This window comes from Canis aureus, chromosome 26 (assembly GCF_053574225.1).
Source record: "Canis aureus isolate CA01 chromosome 26, VMU_Caureus_v.1.0, whole genome shotgun sequence".
Taxonomy (NCBI): Eukaryota; Metazoa; Chordata; class Mammalia; order Carnivora; family Canidae; genus Canis; species Canis aureus.
The window spans coordinates 22,833,153-22,845,650 of NC_135636.1; the positions used below are offsets into that span (position 1 = coordinate 22,833,153).

At 40.4% G+C, this 12,498-nt stretch overlaps 1 protein-coding gene across 4 annotated transcripts in view; it reads left to right on the top strand.

Annotated features, from left to right (window-relative positions):
- The first annotated feature begins 263 nt into the window (after positions 1–263).
- RNF24 (ring finger protein 24) overlaps positions 264–12,498 on the top strand; it is an 81,850-nt gene continuing 69,615 nt past the window's right edge. Inside the window, exon 1 of one of the 4 annotated variants that reach the window (XM_077872342.1) lies at positions 264–508. The gene's annotated coding sequence lies outside the window, so the exon portion shown is untranslated. The remainder of the gene's footprint in view (positions 509–12,498) is intronic. The other 3 variants (XR_013365017.1, XM_077872340.1, XM_077872339.1) reach the window with 3 other exon arrangements.

A 12,498-nucleotide genomic window follows, 5' to 3' on the forward strand; every position in this document is an offset into this window, starting at 1 on the left:
CCGTCAAACTAATATAATGGGCATCCCTGTACCCTCGGAGATTGGGAGGCTGGGTTCTAGGACGGAGGTAGCGTCCCAGACTCTCACTTAAAAAAAAAAAAATGTTCATATACATGTCAAAGTACTAAGCAGACGAGGGAGTCCTCTCACCGCGGCAGCTCAGCGGGTGGAATCGTTCCCCCGCCCCCAGGGGGCGGGGCGGAACCAGGCCGGCCACCGAGCGCCGCGCCTGCGCACTGCAGACTCTGAAGGCACGGCCCCCTCAGCTGGGTGGGCGGGAGCTGCCCGGGCATCCGGGTCCCTCACCCCGCCCCCGCTGCATGAATGAGAGGCGCGGCGCCCGCCCCTCCCCCGCCGGGCCCGCCCCTCGTCGGGGGCCGCCGAGCGCAGTCCGCCGCCGCCACCTCAGCCGCGCTCGGTCCCGAGCGACGCTCGCCCTCCGCCGCCTTCCTTCTGCCGCCCGGCGCTGACGGTCCCGCACGCCCGCCGCCACAGCCGGCGCGCCCGAGTAAGTGAGGGTGCGAGGGCGGGGCGCCGGGGGCACTTGCCCCCCCACCCCCCCGCCTGAGGCTTAGGGGACCCGGCGGCTCCGGGCTTGGGATGCTGAGGAGACCGTGGGCCCGCGCCGGCCTCCCCCATTCACACTCCGGGCGTTTCGGCGGGGACGAGGAGGGGTGGGGCCGCGGCCCAGGCCGGGAGGGACGCGGAGGGGGGAGTCCGCCCGGACCGGAGGCTCGGTCCCTCACAAAGGGCGGCGCGCGGCTGTCACCGGGAGGTCACAGAGGGAAGGCTCGCGGCGCCCCGCGCGCCCGTGCCCGGCGTCGGCCCCCGGGCTGGGGAGGCGAGGACGAGGATGGCGAGGCCGGCTGCCTCCGCGCTGCGGTGGAGAACGCGCCTTGGGGGGCGCGGCGTGGCAGTGTTTTCCTGGTCCCCACCTGCCCCTCCCCTTTCTTTGTGGCGTTTGTCTCGTGCCCGTTTGTCACTGAGGAGGGCTGTGGGCTGGGGTGAGACCTACCGCCTCAGCTTGCTCGTTAAAGTCAGGTGGGGGCCCCTATCAGTGGGCGGGGGGCGTGTGTGCGTCCCCACACCGGGGAATTAAGGACCCTCCTTTGTTTCCGGAGACCTAATTGTGTGTGTGTGTCCGTCCGTCCTCCCCTATGATATGACAGAATCCGAGATCATTAAAAAGGATATGAAGAAAAAGAGAGATTACTTTATCAGACCTTCACCCAATTCTGTCCCTGATATTCTTTCAAACAATATTTTGTTTCTTACTGTAAAACCAGTGCGTCTTGTTGATTGAAAATGACTGTTTTTATGTGTTCGTTGGAAATTCGTATTCTCAATATATCTGTATACCTAGAACACTTTACTTTTTGGGGTTTAGGTAATATATGTGTGTGTGGGGGGGGGAATACTCCAGAACATACAGGACACTGCTTTCTGGGTTTAGTTCATTGGTAATATGTCCATTTGCCCATATACACGTCTACTGAAATACTCCGATGTATCTAGGACGCTGTCTTCTCAGCTCCTCAGTAGAAGCAGATTCTGTTTCTCCGTCTCCCTGTGTTAAGAAGGTGGTCCAGCAGGTTCTCTCCACCTCCTTGCTTTTTTCTTCTGAGTGCTTTGGCAAAGGGTTTTATTGCATATTACCCTGGCATGCGTCCTTGCTTTGATCTAAATTTTCCTGTGCTCTGTTGTCTGGTTGTGTGGCCCAGCTCAATGGCTCCTCTTACAGGACTACTGGAAAACAGAACACCTTTTATCCTTGTCCTCATCCCCGAGAGAGAAGGAAGCTCTGCAGGTTCCCACAGACTTTGGTTCCAGGGGTTGGACTGCCTGAGTTTGTTGTCTTGATAAAGTTATGAAGAGTTACAGTTGATGCAGACCAATTAAAAGGAGGCATTTGTAATAGTACCAGTTATTCTGTGGTATTTCATTTGGACCTTTTTCTCTTTTTAGACCAGATTTAATTTTTTTTAAATTTTTTTTAAAGATTTTATTTATTCATGAGAGACAGAAGAGAAGCAGAGACACAGGCAGAGGGAGAAGCAGGCTCCATGCAGGGACCCCGATGTGGGACTCGATCCCGGGTCTCCAGGATCAGGCCCCGGGCCAAAGGCGGCACTAAACCGCTGAGCTACTACTGGGGCTGCCCTAGACCAGATTTTATAAGTTTTAAAATATTGTTGGTTGCATTTTCAGTGTTTTTTTTTTTTTTACCCTTTTAATTTTGCAGTGATAGGAAATTAGCTAAACTTGTTTATAAGAAACCCATTTCCAGGGATGCCTGGGTGGCTCAGCAGTTTAGCACCTGCCTTCAGCCCACCATGTGATTCTGGAGTCCCACATCGGGCTCCCTGCATGGAGCCTGCTTCTCCCTCTGCCTGTGTCTCTGCCTCTCTCTCTCCCTCTCTGTGTCTCTCATGAATAAATAAATAAAATCTTTAAAAAAAAAAAAAGGAACCCATTTCCAAAGTAGATTTTTATTCTGATCTTTTATTGAAAATAGTGATGGTAAAATTAAGAGGATCTTATTGGGTGATAGGAATAATTGATCCAGTTTTAAGATTCTCTTTAAGATTATTTTTTAATCACATGTATTTTAATTCCTGGTAATTTTTAGTGCAAAATGAAATCCAAACTAAGCGGTCTTCCACAGCATCTGTTTATGAATGTTCCTCTATTAAAAACATTTGCTTTTAATTTGAAGGGGAAATTTTCCATTGGCTGGATAGGAATATATTATTCTTGGTACAAGTTTTATGTTAGCATAGTCAAATTCTTTTTTTGTAAAAGTCAAAATTAGTAAAGGTGGGTTTTTCAATTTGGATAACTTTTGGTTTTATGATGTAGAATTTAAATAAAATTTTAATATCAATGAACTCAAAATAAGTTAACTTAAAAACAAGGGCTTCATTAACTAGTGTCACTAATATCGAAGCAACCCCAATACCTTATAACTGCTTGCATGAGACTTTTTTTTTTTTTACGAATTCCCTTAAAACAAACCATAAGGGGAAGTCTTAGATAAACAGTAGTATAACCGGAATAATCACTGAAACAGGCTTGCATAGTACTGCAGTATTGTGGAACTTTATTTTGCAAGAGTGACTTAGCTAGTATCAAGAAAGGAACTTAAAAACATCTTGGCCTTTTTAGTCAGCATTCTGTTAATCAAAATCTTTACCAACCCATAGTTTAGCATTTCTGTAGTATCATGTTTGAAGAAAAATTCTAAAGTAATTTCTGTATCATGAAGATAGATTAAATTAACTGCTGTCTTAGTAGTAAGTATATCCTTTATATTAGCAATACTAATATTGTTATGCCAGTGATGGTGATAGAATGCGTGGTAACACTTTGTTACTTCAAACTGCAATATATTATTCCCCCAACAATGTCTGATAACAAAAAGTAGAGGGTTTTTTTCTGTTGAGCATTTTCAACTGTTTTTTGTGTCAAATGGCAGCTTATTCTAAAATCAATAATAATGTTATAATGTATTAAGCTATATGAAATTGCCATATTTTAAATTGGGGAGTAGTTTATTTATTTATTTATTCGGGGGGGCGGGGCAGAGACACAGGCAGAGGGAGAAGCAGGCTCCATGCAGGGAGCCCGATGTGGGACTCGATCCCCGGTCTCCAGGATCACACATCGATCGTCGGTCTCCAGGATCACACATCGGGCTGCAGGCGGCACTAAACCGCTGCGCCACCGGGGCTGCCCTAAACTGGGGAGTAGTAAAAAAAAAAAAAGCAACTTCAGAATGCTGAGCTACTTTCAACTCTGCAGAGAGTATATACCTTTATATTTACTTTGTTCTTAATGTATAAGCTTATTTCTTGATTTTCCATCTTTGAACATCATCACCTATGGACTTCTATTTTGGAAGTTGAGGACTTGGTTGTCCTACATAACCATCCTTCCATTCCCCACTCATAACTGCAGTTCCGAGTCAAATCAGTATTCAGTATTTATATGACTGTGACAATGTACCTGGTACTCGCAGATGACCCATATAGAGTACTAGTATTACATTTTCTGTCTTTTTTTTTTTAAGATTTTATTTATTTATTTATGAGAGACACAGAGAGAGAAAGGCAGAGACACAGGCAGAAGGAGAAGCAGGCTCCATGCAAGGAGCCTGATTTAGGAATCGATCCCGGACTCCGGGATCATGCCCTGAGCTGAAAGTAGACGCTCAACCGCTGAGCCACCCCGGCATCCCGCATTTTCTGTCTTGTACAACTTTTGTTTTTCTAAATTAATTACCTCTTTTGTTTTTCATTTGCTTAGTTTTCTTTGCACCAATCACTGATTCATCCTCAAATTCTGACAGAACTGATAATCTTTCAGTATTTTCAGGTAATCTGTTTTCATTTTTTTTCTGCCTATTATCTAGGACTTCCTTTGTCGTCATCTTGGGAATTCTTTTTGCCTTTCTCCTATGTTGGATCCTTTATTTCCTGAATCCTATGTCTTCCTTATTCTGTTTTACAGGGCACATATAAACTGAAATTCTTCCTGAATTCAGAAGTTGCATATCTGGAAATGTCTTCATTTAACCCTCACACTTGAATAGTGGTTAAGCTAAATATTGAATTCTAGATTGAAAAGAAGTGTCCCTCTTTTGAAGGCGCTGCTCCAATCCAAGTCTAATCCCCATTCCTATTTTTCTCCTACCCTGGAATATTTTTAGGATCTTTCTGTTTTAGGATCTCAGTTAACACAGAGAAAGTTTCTTCAAGCAATGAAATGCAGTCACCTCTGGAATGTATAAGAAGACTATCAGATGCATTTTTAAAAATCTACCTTATAATAGTGGCAGAAGCATTCATGAACAAAAAGAAATAATTTTTTGGGGGGGGAGAAATAATATTTAAGCTTCATGACTAAATATGTCATGACTAAGTATGACAAATATATGATTTATAAGAATTTTTTGTGAGATGGTGGAGACAAATGGGGCTACGTGGGCCACTTCTTGATTGAACATTGTTAGTGACTATGACATGGATACATTTTTTTTTTTAAGCCATGATTTTTTTTTTCTATTTACAGCTGTTTTGTCTCTCATCTGGTTTTTCCATGAATGCACATAAGTGGTTGGATATTAGAGAAACTTCAGAGTCATGACCAGAAATCTGAAGTGGACTCACAGCACTATCCGGGAAAGCTATCAGATTCCTAATATTTTTTGTCTGTAACTATTTAGTAATTTCTTTCCACTCCTTAAACTCATGAGCAGCCCACACTTTCCCATGCAGATAAGCAAGCTTCATATTTCATTGAGGTTTAGAAGTGATTGGACAAGGTACCAGTCAACTTCTCATCAAATCTAGGAATCCACCTTCCTTACTGCCCATGTTTTATGTTTTCTTCCTATCAGAGGCAGCTTCCCTCCATTCTATATTCCTCCTCATACCTAGTCAAGGACTTGACTCCTGAATTTGGCTCTCTTTTGCATCATCAGCAGCTCTCCAGGGCACCATCCATGTCAGCATACACACATGTTCTGATGTTGCCCATCTTTAAAAATAATTTTAAGGAGCACCTGAATGGCTCAGCAGGTTGCCTTTGGTTCGGGTCATGGTCCCAGGATCCTGGAATGGAGCCCCAAATCAGGCTCCCTGCTTAGTGGGAGCCTGCTTCTCCCTCTCCTTCTGCCTGCCACTCCCCCTGCTTGTGTGCACTCTCTCTCAAATAAATAAATAAATAAATAAATAAATAAATACGTTTTAAAACAAATCATTTTTAAAATTACAACAAAATTAAAAACAACTTCCCCCTGACCTCCCATCCATCCCCTTTATTTACCTTTATGGTTAAATGTCTTAAAAGAGAAATACACATTTCCTTCCTGTTTCCTCTGCAAAATGTATCACTCTCTGAAATTCTGTTGTTAACTGATTTTTTTTGTGCGTCTTACCCCCACTAGAACATCAGCTCCAAGACAGCAAGGACTTCCATCTGTCCTGTTTACCTGTGTCCCTTAGAATAGCAAACAAGCACCATATCTATTCAAATATGGGCAAAAAGGGGCAAAATGGACATTTTTAATCTGGCAGAATAGCTCTTTTTAAAAATGTCTGACAAAATCAGTGTTTAATTTTTTTAATTACCACTTAAAAAGATTTCTTTATTTGAGATAGAGAGAGAAAAAACATGAGCAAGCATGAATGGAGAGAGCGGCAGAGGGCGAGAATCTCAAGCAGACTCTTGCTGAGTGTGCACCCCCTGCCACCCGCATGGAGGTGCTCTATCCCAGAACCCTGAGTTCGTGTCTTGAGCCAAAATCAAGAGTCAGGCACTTAACCGACTGAGCCACCCAGGGGCCTGTAATTATACTTTTCACTAAGAGTTGAAAAAATTACAAAGACTATATTAATGATAGAATTTTTCCCTATATTACATTTCATTCTTTCATAAGTATAACAACACAGGCAGTTTTGCACTGGATTCTTGGAGCAAGACTGCTTGGAACTGAATTCCAGCTGTTGTAATTTAACCATGTGACTTTGGAGGGATTTCCTGAAGACTCTGTTTTTTCATCTGCAAGATAGAAATAATAGTACCCACATCCTATATTTGTTGTGTAGATGAAATGAAATAATATGTAAAATACTAAAGTCAGTACTTGCAATGGGGGCAGTGAAAATTAAAAGTATAGTTATTATTTATATTAGCCTTCTCCAGTTCCTAATATTCAATTTAATATTTTTGCTCAGAGTACTTCTATCTTATAAAGTCTATTGGCTATAAATGCAACTCACCTGTTTTGTGTTTTTTTTCTAATCCCATGTGTTAGATTAGTAAAACGATCAGCAATTGACAAATGAACTCCCCCCCCCTTTTTTTTAAGAGAGGGAAGTGAGGAGGGGCAGAGGGAGAGGGAGAATCCTACACAGACTCCATACTTGGCATAGAGCCCAATGTGGAGTCCAGTCCTGAGATCATGACCTGAACCCAAATCAAGAGTCTGACGCTTACCTGACTGAGTGACTCAGGAATCATGACAGATGAGCACCCTGTAGCACTTCCCAACAGTTTGGTCACTTGATAAATCATTTTCATCACTTGATAAAATATTGTTAATGTCAAGCCAAGTCTTGTTCTTTATTTGGCTTGCATGGAGGAAAGATCCTTTCTTCATGTTATTCCAGATTAAGTTTTCTTATTTCTGGAAATGGAACTTTTAAAGCACCCAATATATCATTAACAGGTTTTTAATTAGCTATAAGAAAAAAAAAAAGCATCTGGAAGATACTGTTGTCTTCACTTGGTAATTGGCTGGTAAGATGAGTATATGTAGCAATACAAAGTTCACTTTTAGGGCCACTTGAAGGATACAGACAGGCTCTGTAGAAGTTCAGAGTAGTGAGAATCATGTCCTATAAGCCTCAAAGAGTTCTTAACAACTTTGCTACGTGTTAGACATGCTAAACATTTCTGTTTAAGCCTATTTCCTTATTATTTGGCTTGATCTTTGTTTTGAAAGTTTGCTTAATAATCATGGGAATAGTTTAGATTTTAAGGTAGATAATACACAATCTAAAATTGAGAGCAACTTTTAACTTTAGTAATTATTTCGTGAAGTAATTGACTTAGTTATTCTTCCTCTTTCTTTTCTTATCTAGGTAGGCAGTGGGGATTCCTCCAATTATCTGAGCATTTCAGACATCAGAGTATAGTGCTGGGTAAATTGAGGGTTCGAAAAGAATGCCAGATGGTTTGAAAGGAATTGTGAGCACTCCAACTAGTGCGGTCCATCGAAAGCCAGCTGGCTGAGTTTCCTCTGCTCTGGAGGTAGGAACCAGACACTTTGTTCCATGCCAGCTGGCCCAGGAGTAGCTGGCCAGTGGCCTTACTTTTGGTTAGCCATTCCTGGGAAAACCAGCCTGGGCCCTCCATCTGCCCTGAGAACAGTGTAATGCCAGAGAGTTGCTCTGTGCCTCCATGGTACTCCAGACAGTTGGAGCAAGGCTGAGTGGCAAGGAAAGAAAGCCACTTTTTAGATACCATTACAAGTGAACCTCACCTTAAGTTGTAAATTTTCTCTGAAAAAGTGAAATGCAACTTGAATTTTTATGCATTTAGTGTGTTTGGTATATTTGGGTTGCTTACTACTAAAGTAATTATAGTGAATGTTTTTATATTGTAAATAACCTCCATTTTACCCGCTTTCCAAGTTCCTTTTTTTGTTGACTTTGCTTAAAGGGAAGTTTGCCTTTTCTTTTCATTGTCATCTTCAAAAGTTTTGGTCATTCAGGTTAGTAAATTTTCATCCTGTCATAAAGCTTGCTTCTATATAAACTATAGGCTCCTGTGGAAGGTTAATTATGTATGTTGCCTTAAAATCTGTGTCTCATTTTGTCTGTTATTTAGGTTTTTCCAACTAGGTAGGTGTTTGGATCATTACAGTTCTTCCATTAGTAAACTTAATGTCGGAATAATTTAACTGAGAACAAAAGAAGTGCAAATATGGCATTATATAAGCATTCAGTTCATTTGATGATAATGCTTATTGAATTCTAAAAAGTAATAATTTTGCCGCAGTCAGTATGCTTTATGTTACTTTCAATTCTTTTTTCAAATTTGGAGATTGAATATCTATGTTCATTAAGTTCCTATAGGCAAACCAAAAAATTATGAACTTCTTTTTGGTTCTCTCCCAACTCTGAGCATGAGAAATTCTCAGTGGTATAAACTTCAAATAGAATCTAGGTGTCCTATCCAAATAGGCTCTTCATCGTGAACTGAAAAAGCTTGGCAGATAATGAAACACCAAAGTATGAGCTAATGTAGTTTATAGGAAATGGGTGGGAAGGGAAATCGAAGTTGTAGGCTTTCATTCTTTTCCTTTAGCGCAAAAGAAATTGCAGACTTCTTCAGAAATATGCTAGAAATCTCCTGCTTGGCTATAATTAAAGTTTTTTACTTAAACTTCTTGTCCCTAAAAAGAGGCCAGAATGAATTTTTGTGGGACTGAGAATGATTTTTTAAAAATCAAATAACAGTATATCAAAAGCCAGGGACAATATTATACCCGGAAAATCATCCTTCACATTAGCTTCACATGCATTGTTTATTTACTTCTTACAGCAGCCCTCAATGAATTGTTTATAGATGATAAAAGGTCAAAGAAGTATATCCTGTTCAGGTTCACAAAGTCAGGAGCTGGATTTAGAACCTGGGCTTTCATCCTCCAATCCACCACATGTCGCAGTTGGTGATGTAAGCTTCACAGGAATATAGCTCTTTCTTAATCAGATGCTATCTATCCTGCACTGGCACTTTCAGAAGACTATTGATAAAGGAAATTCAGAGACTGTTGCAGAAAATAGAATCAATAGAGATTTGGGGAGGCTCTACATATTTTTAAATCTTCTCTGATGCTCTTAAAATAATTAGCCATTGCAGAACAACTGCAATAAACAAAAAATGAAGTAAATAAAAATAATTTCCTATATAGTATCCTAGTGTTGTCACAACATATTACAGCAAAATTGGTGGCCTGTGACAACAGAAATTTATTCTTTCACAGTTCTGGAGGCCAGAAGTCTGAAATCAAAGTGTCAGCAAGGCTGCTGCATTACCTCCAAAGACTGCAGGATAGAATCCTTCCTTCTTCCAGCTTTTGGTGGAACACATTCTTTGGTTTGTGGTTACATAATTCTAATCTCTGCTTCTCTCTTCAAATAGCCTTTTCTTCTTTCTCCTGTAAAGACACTGTCATTGGAGTTTGGGTCCACCGAGATAATCCAAAATGATCTCATCTCCAGACTCGTAACTTAATTATATCTGCAAAGACCCTTTTTCCAGATATGGTCATATTCACAGGTTCTTCAGGTAAAGATGTGGACATACCTTTTGGAGGGCCACCATTAAGCCCACTACCAGGAGTAAGGACTTCTTTGGTAATAATTTTCATTTCCACTGCTGTATCACACAGAATCCCAGATTAGACAAGCTTTTGGTATAGACCATGATACAAAATGGGGAAAGATATTGGAAGTATAGGTTAGAAGACAAGTTTAGAGGAAGGTTTAGGGAATCAAGGAAGATTTCATGAAAGTTGTATTGCTAATGACAGATCATGAAGAATAGAATTGTGATAGCCTGGAATGTGCAGATAGTGGAAATACCCAGAACAAAGATAGTGAGGCATATTCAGGGAACCGTAACTAATGCATTTGACTAAAGTGTGGTGCTTAGAGAAATAGTAACGAATGAGGTTGAAAAGTCTGAGCTAATTCACAGGAGGCCTTTAGTGTTGAGTTGAGGAATTTGTACTTTGTTTAGAGTTGCTTGTCCAGAACACTGTATTACAATGGTTTCTTTTCTGTTTTTAAGATTTTATTTATTTATTCATGAGAGACACAGAGAGGCAGAGACATAGGCAGAGGGAGAAGCGGGGTCCCTGTGGGAAGCCTGATGCGGGACTCGATCCCAGAACTTAGGGATCACAACCTGAGCAGAAAGCAGACCCTCAACCACAGAGCCACCCAGGCATCCCTATATTACAAAGGTTTCTAATAGGGGCCTTCTGAGCTATGATAAAACTTTTGGGAAAAAAATTACATTTTTCTTTCTATAAAAAGATTTTCAGAGGGATTCATAACGCTAAATATAGGTTGAGAACCATTGTTGTATTAGAAATGAAGCGTTTTATGCTTTGAAGGTGTTTCTGGGACATTATTGATTTTCTGTTTGGTTTGCCTTGAACTACTTGGAAGATAATAAAATAGAACTCCAAAGAGCCTTAGTCAGCACTGCAGTGGAATATGTGATGAATGTTGCATACTAAAAGTTAAAATACTATTTCAGGAGAGATGTGAAGTAGGTCCAGGGTTCTTAGGAAAGTGATCAAATGATTACACAAAAGGAAAAATTCACAACATTCAGTTCAAAATGCAGCTGCGACTTCTGTTTTGTGTCTCAATTTTCTCTATTTCAATTCACTACCATTTAGAACTCCAGAATTACATAAAAGCATGACACAATTCTGAGGAGAGGAAACCAACAGCTGCGTTCTTAAAAGTTTTTATTTTTTTAATGTATTCTATAAAACTGCTTGTTCTCTGCTGTGGGTTTTCAGTGGAATAATCTACTTCAGGAATAAAACAATATATTACATAGCTGTTTGAATGTCTTTGTCCATTTAGTTTGCTATAACAAAATACCCTAGCCTTGGTGTCTTATAAACAACAGAAATTTCTCACAGCCCTGAATACTGAAAAGTTCAAGATCAAGGCACCGGCAGATTCAGTGTGTAGTGAGAACCCACTTCCTACTGCATAAATTGTACTTTTCACTATCTTTTTGCTTTGTCATCGTGTAGTAGATAAGGGTAAGGGAGCTATCTGGGCCTCTTTTATAAGGGCACTAATCCGAATCATGAGAGCTTCATCCTCAGATACCATCACATTGGGGATTAGGTTTCAATATATGAATTGAGGGTTGGGAGATACAAGCATTCAATCTATAGCACTGACCATATGATACAGGGAGAAAATCAGTGTTTTTCTATATAACTCAATTTCTAAATTATCAACTACCATTGATTTTTTTTTTTATTGATCCATTTATTTTCTCCTTTAGATTAGTATTACTTGATAGGTTTACCTGTACTGTTGTTATTCAGGCTTCTCTGCTAGTGAGATTCTTCTTTTTCATTTATTTATTATAAAAAGTTATAAATACACTGAAAAGTAGATAGTACAACACACTTCCATATGCCCATCACTTAGGTGTTCAACTGTTATCATGGTTTTGCCACATTGGTTTCATTTATCCTATTTTCTTTCACCTTCATTTGCTAAGGTATTTTAAAGCAAATCTCTAGCATTTCAGTATAGGTATCCTGATATATTTCTAAATGCATCTCTAAAAAAAAAATAAAGATATTATAGAACCAAAATGCCATTCTCACACCTAAAATTAACATTTATTCCCTGGTGTCATCTATTAGACCGAATTCAGGTTTGCTTCATTGTCTCAAGAATATCTTGTTTTAGGGATGTCTTATGCACACCAGGATTCAAAGTTTCTGAACCATATTTGATCATTTTGTCTCTCATGTCTAATATGATCTAGGGCAGTTCCTCTTCTCATCCTCTCTCCCCACCTTTTTAGACTAGTTATAGGAACTGGGTCATTTGCCCTATGAATTTCTCACATTTGAGATTTGTCTGTTTTGTCTTGGTGTCAGTGTGTTGATGATCTATTCCCTGTATTTCTTACAAATGGAAGTTAGCTCTAGGGGCCTGACTAAAATCAGACCTCAGTGTTTTGGCAAGAATGTTTAGGAGGTGGCTAATATTATATCATATCCAGAGGCCTGCTGTATCTGGCTATGCCACTTGTAATGCTACAAGACCCCACTGATGGTCATGTCAGTATCAAATATTCCATCCATTGTGGCAGAACGGTGAAATTGTTATCTCTTCCACATTTATTAACAGGAATTCTGTAAGGAAGACTACCTCA